The sequence below is a fragment of the Henckelia pumila genome, chromosome 3 (assembly GCF_033568475.1).
Source record: "Henckelia pumila isolate YLH828 chromosome 3, ASM3356847v2, whole genome shotgun sequence".
Classification (NCBI taxonomy): domain Eukaryota; kingdom Viridiplantae; phylum Streptophyta; class Magnoliopsida; order Lamiales; family Gesneriaceae; genus Henckelia; species Henckelia pumila.
Window position 1 is genome coordinate 61,592,650 of NC_133122.1, and position 12,996 is coordinate 61,605,645.

Consider the following 12,996-nt stretch of genomic DNA (forward strand, 5'->3'; position numbering starts at 1 on the left):
TCATTAAATTGAATTAGGTTGATATAGTTCGAGATAGAGTGTTGATAACTTAGGAAATCTTGCCAAAAATGAGTGTATAATTGGAAGCTTAATTGTGCAAACCAATTACGGGATGGTGAACCAACATTCCAACAAACCTCATTATTATATAAATTTCCAGAATTTATTTTAGTGTCAAATTTTGTGTGATTCAATAATTGTTAGTTTACTAAATGTTCTTAATTATAAAAACATCTCAAAATCGTCACGAACTTTGGTTAGAGAATCTATATAAACAAATTATTGTGTGATATAGTCTTTGTGGACGATACTCGTACTCTAGTATACTATTTTATTATTTGATTCATGAACTTGTGATATATTCAAGCTTAATTGGTATATATATATATATATATATTCTTAGTGAATTTTCGTTGTAGTATTTGCTCGATCAAGTTTTTGGCGTCGTTACCGTAAACTGTTAGTCATTTTAATTTATCTTATACATTTTTCTTTCGACCAATTTGATTTCTATCCTCTTACTTAAATTTTGTAATCGTAGGAGCATCCTATCGTACATGCTACAATCTTCCAACTCAAAACTCGTACCTTTTGATCCTTAAATCGAGAGAACTTTCGTAGGAGAAGAAGGCCACTGAACAGCAATGAATGTGACGCAGATGCTGAAGCACCACCTGCCAATAGATCCATGATGGATTGTGCCTTACCATCTATCAAGGATGCTAGGACAAGAATCATTAGACCAACCATGGTAGCAAACCATTTTCAGATAAAGCCCGCCATAATGAAGATGATCCATAACTCAGTCCAATTTGGTGGAACGACAATTGACAATCCTAACGCTTGCGGATTTTCTAGAAATTTGTGATACTATCAAGCAACAGGGAGTTTCTGATGATGCTATTAGTTTGCGTTTATTCTCTTTTCGCTGAGAGATAAGGCTAAAGTGTGTCTAAATAATTTACCTGTAGATTCTATCATCACAACCTTGGATGATTTGGAAAAAACATTTCTCACCAAGTATTACCCTCCCTCAAAGTTGATGAAACTGAGAACAAATATCACTACTTTTGTTCAATGTGAACAAGAATCATTGTATGAGACATGAGAGCGCTACAAGGACCTGCTGAGAATATGCTCACATCATAAATTGTTTGACTAGCTTGTGGAACAAACTTTTTATCTAATCTCCCTATGTTAGATGCAACTGCAGTTGGAAATCTCCTGCAAAAATCACCAGAAGATGGGTATAAATTATTTGAGGAAATGGTTTCTAGCAGCTACCATCCTCAATCGAGAGGAATCCGTTAAGGAAATCTGCGGGAATCCATCAAGTACATGCGTTTACTTCAATGGTGGCTCAGCTGGAGGCTATGAATAAGAAGATTGATAATTTGAGTATAGGAAATTCTGCGATGCACATTTAAGAAGTGTTCTGTGACACATGTGGAGGTGAAAATTTCACTAAAGATTGTCAAGATGGGAATCCCTTCTATGTACCATATGGAGCACCGGTGAACCATGTAGGGAGCCAAAATCGTCTTAGGAATGATCCATATTCGAATACATAGAATCCGGGATGGGGGCAACACCTGAACTTTTCATGGGGTGGGCATAATAATCGGTCATATGGGAATCAGAATCATGGAAAACAACCTCAATGGAAGTCAATCCTAGAGCAAATGATGGAAAAGTTCATATCATCCACTAAAACAAGAAAGCAAAACCAAGATGCATTTATAAGAGGCTTGAAAAATCAAATAGGGCAGCTAGCAAAGATGATATCAAGTCTAGAGCCAGGGACCTTGCCAAGTGACACTGAGACAAATCCGAAAGATCAATTCAAAGCAATTGAGTTGCGAAGTGAGAAAAAGTTAAAGGCTGAGGTGACCGAACCAAAAGAGAACCGGGATGATGGAGCATCAGAAACATCAAAAGGTAAGTTATCTAACCTACATGACCACCCACAACACAGTCAAATATTGTTATCTATCCCTTTTTCCCGCAGCATTCAAGAAAGCAAAGATTGAAGCCCAATTTTCAAAGTTCCTTGAGGTGTTCAAAAGGTTGCATATCAATATCCCTTTGCCATGTCTTGATGCAAATGCCCAGTAATGCAAAGTTATTGAAAGATATTCTCTCCAACAAGAAATTTATGTGGTATTATTGATGTTGTTTGCATCTTTTGACTTGTCAAGTCAAAACCTTATTTGGCACTGTCCTATGAAAGACGACGTAAAGAAGGCTCGTTGTTCTCTTCACCGGACTCTTTGGACCCAATCGTCTTCTCCAATTCTCCAATCTAAAGAAAAAATTCAGGTTTGGTTGCAGATGAGATGGTGGACAAGAAACAACATGGTGTAGCTGCTGGGAAACGTGACATGATATTTGACATAGAAACTCGATTCGAATATGCCAAGGGATTAACATTTATCATCTTTCTAATCTATCCAATGTTCTAAAAAACGTGAAGCGTGTCGATGCGTAGAGGTCAATTTTCAAGTTTTTCGAATTTAAGCGAGCTTAAACGTGAACAAACGTTAATTTTTACGATAATTTTTATTATTTTAAGACAACATTAAATAAAATGTTAGATTTACCTTAAGGCACCGTTTGATACAATGAATAAGATAAATTATGGATAAAGTACAGTGAAATTATTGAAGGAATTATATATGATTGAGACAAATAGTGATATGTTTGATATGAATGATTAATATTGGAATTGAGATAGTGATAAATTGAAAAATTATTTTTTTACCCTTATCATTATAAATTTAGAATTTAAATATTATATTTATTATTGATTTTCATTAATTTAAATCAAACCACAAAAAAATAATTCAAAATATTATTCAAAATAGAAAATAATAAATTTAATAATAATATAGATATTAATTTATTTTGATAACTAAAATATTAATATTATTGTTAAATAAATAGATAATTAATATTATTAAAATATGATGAATAATAATTAAATTATATTATTAGTTATATTTAAATATTATATTAAATTAATAATTATTAAAATGTTACTAATTTTAATTTCCAAATCACAAAAAATAACTAAAAAATTAATTATTATTAAAATATAAATAATTAAATTTAATAATAATATAAAAGAGATTTTATTTATAATTAAAATATTAATAATAATTTGAATATTCATTTTAATGTTAAGTAAAAATTAATAACAATTATAATATCCACAATTAGTTATATTATAAATTATATTTAGATAATATTAAATTTCTTTAATTTATAATAAGAATTTTAATATTAATTTAAATGTTAAATAAAAGTTAATAGCAATTATTTATTGTTAAAATTAGTTATATTATAAATTATATTTTATTAAATTTGTTGAATCTATACTTAATTAAATGGCAGGGTATTGTAGGGAATTTTTTTTTTATCAAGCATAATACCTCCTCTCAATAGGTATTATTTAACCCTCATAAAATAGATAATAGTATCTACAGTGCGGGCCGGATGCGGGCTGAGCGGGCCTGTCAATTTTTTTTTATCATGTATACCAAACGCATGATAAGAAAGGGATTAAATAAATAATCATCCCTTATCATGCATACCAAACATTGCCTTAAATATACATATTTATAAAAATGTTTTAATTTTAAAAAATAAATGAAATCCTCCGTTCTAAAAAACGGTCCCTTAAAACTTATGCGTGATTAAGCTAACTTTTTAGAACACCGAATCTATCTATCTAAACTTCAAAATTCGACTAAATCTTTGACTTTGACATATCTTGCAATCTCTGCAGATAGTTGAACATGATGTATTGGGTTTTTTTGTTGGTTCACCATTTATATTCGTCGAGCAGGACACGACACTATAATATTCGAATGGGGATGATGGTGCGCTCTATTTTGGATTTCAGATTTTGAAAAGCTGATCATATTATCTTGGATAGATTAAAAAGGATTCTAAATCACCATTTTATTGGATGGACTTAAAATCCATCTTAACTACCATGAGTTACCATATAAACATAAAAGAAGTGGATTTGATGTTTGTGGTGCTACTTCTCTAAACAACAAAAATGCATTTGAAATCCATGGATTTGAAATACTTCGATTATGGAGAAATTTGTGTGGAATTATTGATGTTTCCATCGTTTGACTTGTCAAGTCAAAACCTTATTGGGCACTGTCCTATGTAAGACGACGTAAAAGACACGTCGTTCCTTTCACCGGACTCTTTGGACCCAATAGTCTTCTCAAGAAAAAAAAAATCAGATTTGGTTGCGGGACAAGTTTCAACATGGTGTAGCTGTTGGGAAACCTGACATGATATTTGACATAGAAACTCGATTCGAATGCCAAGGGATGAACATTTATCATCTATCTAATCTATCTATCTAAACTTCAAAATTCAACTAAATCTTCTACTTTGACATATCTTGCAATCTCTGAAAATAGTTGAACATCATGATGTATATATTGGGTTGTTCGTTGGTTCACCATTTATATTCGTCTGGCAGGGCAGGGCAGGGAAGGGCACGAACCAAAAGAGAACCGGGATGATGGAGCATCAGAAACATCAAAAGGTAAGTTATCTAACCTACACGACCACCCACAACACAGTCAAATATTGTTATCTACCCCTTTTTCCAGCAGCATTCAAGAAAGCAAAGATTGACGCCCAATTTTCAAAGTTCCTTGAGGTGTTTAAAAAGTTGCATATCAATATCCCTTTGCCATGTCTTGATGCAAATGCCCAATCATGCAAAGTTCTTGAAAGATATTATCTCCAACAAGAAATTTATGTGGTATTATTGATGTTATTTGTATCATTTGACTTGTCAAGTCAAAACCTTATTTGGCACTGTCCTATGAAAGACGACGTAAAGAAGGCTCATCGTCCCTTTCACCGGATTCTTTGGACCCTTACCCAATCGTCTTCTCCAATTCTCCAATCTAAAGAAAAACTTCAAATTTGGTTGCAGATGAGATGGTGAACAAGAAACAACATGGTGTAGCTGTTGGGAAACGTGACATGATATTTGACATAGAAACTCGATTCGAATATGCCAAGGGATTAACATTTATCATCTCTCTAATATATCCAATGTTCTAAAAAAACATGAAGCGTGTCGAAGCGTAGAGGTCAATTTTCAAGTTTTTCGAATTTAAGCAAGCTTAAAACGAGCTTAAACATGTTTTTAATTTTTACCATAATTTTTATTATTTTAAGACAAACATTAAATAAAATGTTAGATTAACCATAAATATAAGATTTAATAGATAATTCAAGTTCTAAACTATAAAGCATTGCCCTCAATGATCTAGCACTAAAAACATTAAATTAAATATTAAATTATTTTTGTTGGTTCAACATTTTATATTCGTCGGGCAGGACACGACACAAATGAAATCTTTCGTTCTAAAAAACGGTCGCTTGAGCGTATTAAAACTTAAGTGGGATTAAGCGAGCTTTTTAGAATACTAAATCTATCTATCTAATCTAAACTTCAAAATTCGACTAAATCTTCTACTTTGACATATCTTGCAATCTCTTAAAATAGTTGAACATCATGATGTTTTGGCCGGGTTTTTCGTTGGTTCACCATTTTATATTCGTCGGGCAGGACACGACACAATAATATTCGAATGGGGATGATGGTGCGCTCTATTTTGGATTTCAGATTTTGAAAAGCTGATCATATTATCTTGATTAAAATCTATTTGAAAAATAGTGACACGCTTAATGGCATATTAAAAAGCAAACTCAAACAGTAGTATTATACAAAAAAATTTAGAGAAAAAAGCTTGCTCAATCTAACTTCCATATTAATGACCAAACAAGGAGGCCCTGTCCTCTTAGGGGTAGGCAAATGAGACGATGGGGGAGAAGCTTCTTCAAGTACTCCTCCCATGATTCCTCCTCCTCTGCCACATTTATACACACCATACATCACTGCAACACAACCAATTACAAAACCGACTCCGGCAACAACTTACCAGATGCCGCCGTTTCCCCCGCCCCTTACATTGCTTGGTGACTCATCTAGACTCAAGAAGCTATCCCATTTCCGACATAATCTCCTCACTAATGTTTTAGTTTCCATGTCAGCTGATGTCGTAAATTTTACTACGGCTGCTGTTCCATCTTCCAAGTTTTGCCATTCGGGAGGAGCCGGAGACGCATTTTCTATGTAAATTATAAGGGGAAAATTAGCATTTTAGTCCTTTATGTTGGCTTCATTTTGGTTTTGGTTTTGTATGTTGGCTTCATTTGGAAAAGATCCTGTAACTTTGTTTTTATTTTGGATTTAGTCCTACATGTTGATGTTTTGGTTTTGGTCCTATAAGTTGACTTACTTTTTTTAATTTTGGTCCTATACAAAGTTATGTTTTGAAAAAAAGTACAGGAATTTGGATTTTTTTTTGGATTTGGTCCTATTAATTGACTTGTTTTTTTATTTTGGTAATGAAAAAGATACGGTTTTGACCAAATTAAGCTCGGTTAAGTTAGAATAAGCGCCTATGTTTTTTATTTTTAAATAATAAATTAAATTTAGAATTTAGAAGTTGACTTTCCAACTTCACCGCTTAAGCTTTTATAATAAATATTTGTTTACGATTTTATAATTAAATAAATTAGGTTTAAAATTTAGATGTTGACCTTCTAATTATTTTTTAAAATAATAATTATGTTCTAAAAGGTACAATAACTTGATTTTTTTTGTATTTTTCCTCCGTCGCCGAAACTGAATGGAGCAGCAAAATTTTTCTTATTTGCAGTGTTCTAAAAAGCACGCTTAAGCGGCGATTAAGTGTGATAAAAGTTAAACATATATACCTAAAACGCTCTGCTTTCGAGAAAAGTGGAACAAAAAAGTTAACCATAGTTGAGAACGATAAAAAAAATATATTATAGTGTTACTTTTTAAAAGAACGAAAGTATGTTTTAAATATATTTTTAGTTTTTAGCTAATTTTGTTAATTTAGGTTGGAACTTATTTATATGATCATTAATAGGTGCTAAGTGAGCGAATACTTAATGCCAAATAAATAAAAAAATTGAAATTACAGTTGAGAACGATATAAATGAATGTTTGTTTATTACTTTTTAAAAGAACAAAAGTATGTTACATTTAATACATTAAATTAACATATTTTAGATTTTATTAAATTATTTAGATTAAAAAAAGTTTAAGCGTAAAAAATATTTTTTTATTAGATAGCTGTAATTATCCCAAACCAATAAGCAGATAAAACATGAAAGAATAAAAAATATTTATTACAAAAATAATTAGAGATCAACTTCTAAATTCCAAAACATGATAACATACAGAACGAAAACCAAAAAACAAACCAACTTACATGACCAAAACCAAAATAAGCCAACATATTGGACTAAATCCAAAAAAAAATCGAGTTACAGGATCTTTTTCCAAAACAAGCCAACATACAGGACCAAAACCAAAAAGAAGCCTGTATAGAACATGTGTACTTATTTGAAAGTTCTACAAATTTTTTTCTAAAAAACAATTACCAAAATAGAACTACGAGATAAGAGTTGTTACCTTGATGGATATTTGTTACATATTCCTCTGCACCTCGCTGTCCTCGCACTCATTGCCATCAAATTTGGTAATGTTTTAAACAATCCACTATTTTGGTAATGAAAAATTGTGTTGACCCTTCTTTTAAATTGATATTTGTTTCTACATTTTATCAAAAGTATTATGTACGTTAAGTTGTTTTTCTAGGGGGAAAAAAGAAAGAAATATGTGAAGATGTATGTATATATATATAATATATATATATACATACATACATACATACATACATACATACAGATATATATAAAAATTAAAAAAATATTATTGCTCCGAAATATCATTACTTAGCCTTTTTTTTTTGAGAAAAATTACTTTGCCTTTTTTTTTTTTTTTTTTTTTTGAAGGGAAAACGACTAAGCATTAAACTTGAGATAAAATGTCTTTAGATACAATGCAATGAAGTCATTCAGGGATAAATCCATAGCTCCAATCAAAATTAGAGGATAAAAGTTTTGCTTCACGAGCTAATCTATGTGCGGCACGGTTTGTTTCTCTTCTTGCATGCTGGATCGAAATGAAGATGCCGGGGTCGAACATCGATCGAATTTCTGAAGCTACAACCCCCTCCGAGCTTCGATCATCGTCTGAATTCTGCACAGCCCTAACCGCTTCCAAGAAAAATACCACAAGGTTAGTCAAAATGATTGTAACCGATCCACCATCATCAATCGAATGCATCCTTGTATTCAATTTCCACGCATGATAGATGTAATCGGAGTATACATATATATTTTTTAAAGGGTTGACCGAAGGTATTTTTCTGTATGACTCGGAGATCCATTGTTATATGTGAAATTTAAATCGAGGTATGTCCACGAATAGGATAGATCCAAAGGAGAGGACAACATGGTCCTTCCTCAAAGCTTACCCAGTAATATTTCAGTGAAGAATATGTCCCACACGAGGATCGACCCGACAATAGGAATAATTTTTTTTCACGTCATCTCAAACCGTACCAATTCGCTTATGCTCTTATGGATGCAATAAAATATATTCAGATACCTTCTGGTATGCAGAATAACAAATTGATCAATCACTCATTCTTGTTTTGTCCATTATGCTTGAGTTTAGCTGTTAAATAGTGTTAAATAGTTAATGTCTTATCTAAGCATAATAAGTTATCATCCTTAAATTACTCATCTATCATAGTCACATCCATGAATTAAACGATGTCTTATATATATATATGTGTGTGTGTGTGTGGGTGTGTGGGTGATTCATATTTTTTAACATCCTTCGAATGTATTTTTCACATTAGCTTTTAGATTCCACGTTATAGCGTATCAGATAACTTATTATATATTATTATTGGTTAATGGGATGATATTCTATAGTGTTTTTCCAACAATCTAGATTCATTCTCATATATATTGACCAAACAATTGAATTTTATCGCATCTTAAGGTTAATCACGCTAATTTGCTTCTGAGTTAGTCTCGCTTTTTTAGATTACTGGGTTTGACAACCATTTGCCATAATAGACGCAAATGGCTTTTAGAATTTAACAATTATTTGATATTCACCCATCCTGTATCTGGATAAATAATTGGGAAAATTGCTTTTTTGGTCCTGTATGTTTGTCACTTTGCGATTTTGGTCCTTTATATTTTCAGATTGCAGTTTTAGTCCGCTATCTTTATTTTTTTGGCAATTTTAGTCCTTTTTCCGATGTGGCGCTGACGTGGCACAAATTCAATGCTGATGTGGAGCTGACGTGTACAGTGCCACGTCAGCATTTTCGAAGAAAAAGGACCGAAATTGCCAAAAATCGAAACATACAGGACTAAAACTGAAATGTGAAAACATAAAGGACCAAAATCGCAAAGTGACAAACATACAGGACTAAATTTGCAATTTTCCCTAAATAATTTTACAAAACCAGCTAGAATCCATAACCATATTCTAAAAAAATAACCAAGACAAACAATCAAAGCCAGAATCTTCTTCGAATCAGCAGCTGAAATCTAAATATACACATCATGTTTTTTTGTCACCTCGAGTTGGATCATTTAGGTCTACCCCCTTCAAGGAAACCAAAGTCATAGCTCCTAAACCCAAAATAATAGCTACGGAAGGTATAAATTCATACATAGCTCAACACAACTCATCCTCTCACATCTAAACTTAAAGACACAATAGTATGATATTATCCAATGAATTAGAAGATTTTTAAGGTTCATGGGTAACATTGATTTCATGCAAAAAGCAATGATCTTCTCTCATCTATAAATACACCAACCCACCCACCCCCCGCCGGGGGATATGAAGCAAAACAATAGCTATGGTCTCCTATGACTTACCCGCAGAATGGAGATACATTAAGACAAACTCATCAAGTAACTCAAATTTCATCAACACTTTAACAATATTTCATTCACATCAAAGACTCTATCGAATTCCAAATTCGTAAATGCTATGAATTTCAACTTCAACCAGCGGTAAAAAGGCATTTCTACAGTATCGTAACATAAACCCGCTTCAGCAAAACTAGTACTCCAAATACGTAAAATTTTATGCATGTATTTCAAGAACTTACAAATAACATTCAGAAAGAACATTCAAAAAACTCGCCAATTCAACTTCCCTTCAATCAGCGGCGAGATTAGAACATTCGCCACTTCACTTTAATCTGCGGCGGGAATCCCGCCTCCTTCCAGTCTTTAAGTCCTTCGGAGACCTCCCTTCTCAAGTCACGAAGCGTCTCAGACACTTCGCGCTCCATCGCCGCACCCGTTCTGTATACCACATAAATGGCCGCCATACAACAAACCACAGACAAAATTCCAATGAAAGTCTTCCATGCTGACAGCCTACTAGATGGGTCGGAAGAAGTCATAGCTACGGTATATGGCTGCAGAAAAGAAAAAGAAAAAGATCAGATTCAACCAGCCCCAAAAATTTCCACCGTCGACAACAAAATTTATCGGAATAATAAAAAAGGGATTACAAATTTTCAATATCTCCAAGATTTTGGAGATAAATGCGATCTTTAACTTTTCTTGGACGACGAGAGAGTGAGAGTTGAGCTAGAGGGAAAATGGGGGGAAGATCGAGCAGTTAACAAGGCGTTTAAATGGACTTTATATATCAATATTTATTATTTAAATATTATTTTAAAAATTAATAATAATAATAATAATAATAATAATAATAATAATAATAATAATAATAATAAGGATTAATGCTATTGCTTTTGCAGAGTCAGCGACGTGTCACGGATTTAGCCCTTCTAAGATCACGTGCGGCCTTTGCTCCTTGACTACGCCCCTCGCGAGTACTAGCAAAGCAGCCTTTGTTGCGCAAGTGTGTGTGTAAGTGTTTGAGTAAGAACACAAGAGAGCTTGAAGAATGCTTTGTATTGATTTCCAACTTGTTGGTTTACAAATGAGGGCTTGCACCCTTTTATAGTTGAGTTCCCTACATTCTACATGATTCTAGATTCTTCCATCTACATCAATCTAGAGTCTACTTTCTACAAGTTTCTATACAAGTCATTTATATACAAGTGTATTCTAAAGAGTTCTACATAAGCCTATATCTTGAATATTGCAGAGACTTCTAGAATATGCACAACTTCTACCTTGCCCCATGCATTAGAATCTTCTAGAATGCGCAAGAAGGTGCCGGTTGTGACATTCTCCCCCACCTATTCGGCTAACGCCCTCGTCGCTTCAAATTGATGGAGTAGTTCTTTGAACTGCCACAAGTCATCTTTTGTTTCCCATGTTGCATCGGACTCTGGCAATCCTTTCCATTTGATCAGATATTGAGTGCTAGGTTGCACTCCATGTCGTCGCTCGATTCGTTTGGAAAGCACCTCTTCAACATCTTTGTCGAAGGAAGTTGTTACTATAGGAGGTGCTCGATGAGAATCGCCTCGGCTAATGTCTTCCTTATCTGGATAATAAGGCTTCAACATGCTGACATGGAAGACCGGATGAATCTTCAATGTGTTGGGGAGGTCGAGACGATAGGATACCTTTCCAACCCTTGCAATGATCGTAAAGGGTCCTTCATACTTCCGAATTAGACCCTTGTGTACCCCTCGGAAGGCTTTAAATTGATGTGGCAAGAGCTTGATGAGTACTTCATCTCCGATGGAGTATTCTTGTTGCCTTCTCTTTGCATCGGCCCATTTCTTCATGCGCCTTTGTGCCTTCTCTAAGTGCACTCAATCCAAGTCCATGTGCTCGCTCCAAGACTTGGTCATCTTTGTCGCGGCGGGGCTTTGTCCTTTGCTAAAAGATATTTGCAAAGTATGCAGAGTAATCGGTTGTTGCCCCATGACTAGCTCAAATGGGATTTTCCCAGTGGCCTCACTTTGTTGTAAGTTGTACGAGAATTGTGCCACATCCATGAGTTTCGCCCAATCTCGTTGGTTGGCACTCACAAAGTGCCTCAAGTAGCATTCTAACAATGCATTCACCCGTTCAGTTTGCCCATCGGTTTGCGGGTGAAAGCTTGTAGAAAAATGTAACTCCGACCCAAGGAGCTTAAAGAGTTCCGTCCATAGACGGCCTGTGAATCGGGGGTCTCTGTCGCTTATAATGTGTCTTGGTCACCCCCAATACTTGACCACATTTTTGAAGAATAGCCTTGCAACTTCCTCGGCAGTGCAATCCTTTGGGCATGGAATGAATGTTCCATACTTAGTGAATCGGTCGATCACCACCATGATCAAACCAAACCCATCGGACTTCGGCAAGGCACTAATGAAGTCCATAGTAATAGAATCCCATGGAAGCTCCGCAATAGGTAGAGGCTCAAGCAGGCCCGCCGATTGCTTTGTCACGACCTTGTCTTGTTGACAGACCAAGCATGTCTTGAAATATAGTTCGACTTGGTCTCTCATTTGCGGCCAATAGTATGATGCTTCCAACAAGGCCCTGGTGCGTTTTTGCCCAGGATGTCCAGCCCACTTTGTGTCATGACACTCACGGATTAGATCCTTCCTCAGATCCCCCCACTTTGGCACATAGAGTCGACGTCCCTTCGTATATAGGAGCCCATCTTCAAGCCAGAATTTTCGAGTCTTCCCTTGCTCGACAAGCTTGGCCAACTCCTTGGCCATGGGATCATGCTCCAATCCTTCTTTGATGCGTGCTGGAAGGTCTCCTAAGGCAGCACTAATAGATGCCAACTCTGCTTTCCGACTTAGCGCATCGGCAACTACATTGGCTTTGCCTGGCCGGTACTCAAGCACAAAGTCGAACTCGGCTAAGAAGTCTTGCCATCTAGCTTGCTTGGGACTAAGCTTTTTCTGACTCTAAAAGTAGCTAGTGGCAACATCATCGGTCTTGACGGAGAACCGAGATCCTAACAAATAATGTCGCCACACCCTTAGGAAGTGGATGATGGCGGTCATCTCCTTCTCTTGTACCGTGTATCGCCTCTCCGTCTCG

At 34.8% G+C, this 12,996-nt stretch overlaps 1 non-coding gene across 1 annotated transcript; it reads right to left on the reverse strand.

Moving 5' to 3' along the window:
* Positions 1-1,045: 1,045 nt before the first annotated feature.
* On the reverse strand, positions 1,046-1,152 carry LOC140894225 (small nucleolar RNA R71). The gene has a single exon (XR_012153769.1). It is a non-coding gene; the product is annotated as a small nucleolar RNA R71 (small nucleolar RNA).
* Between the last annotated feature and the right edge of the window lie 11,844 nt (positions 1,153-12,996).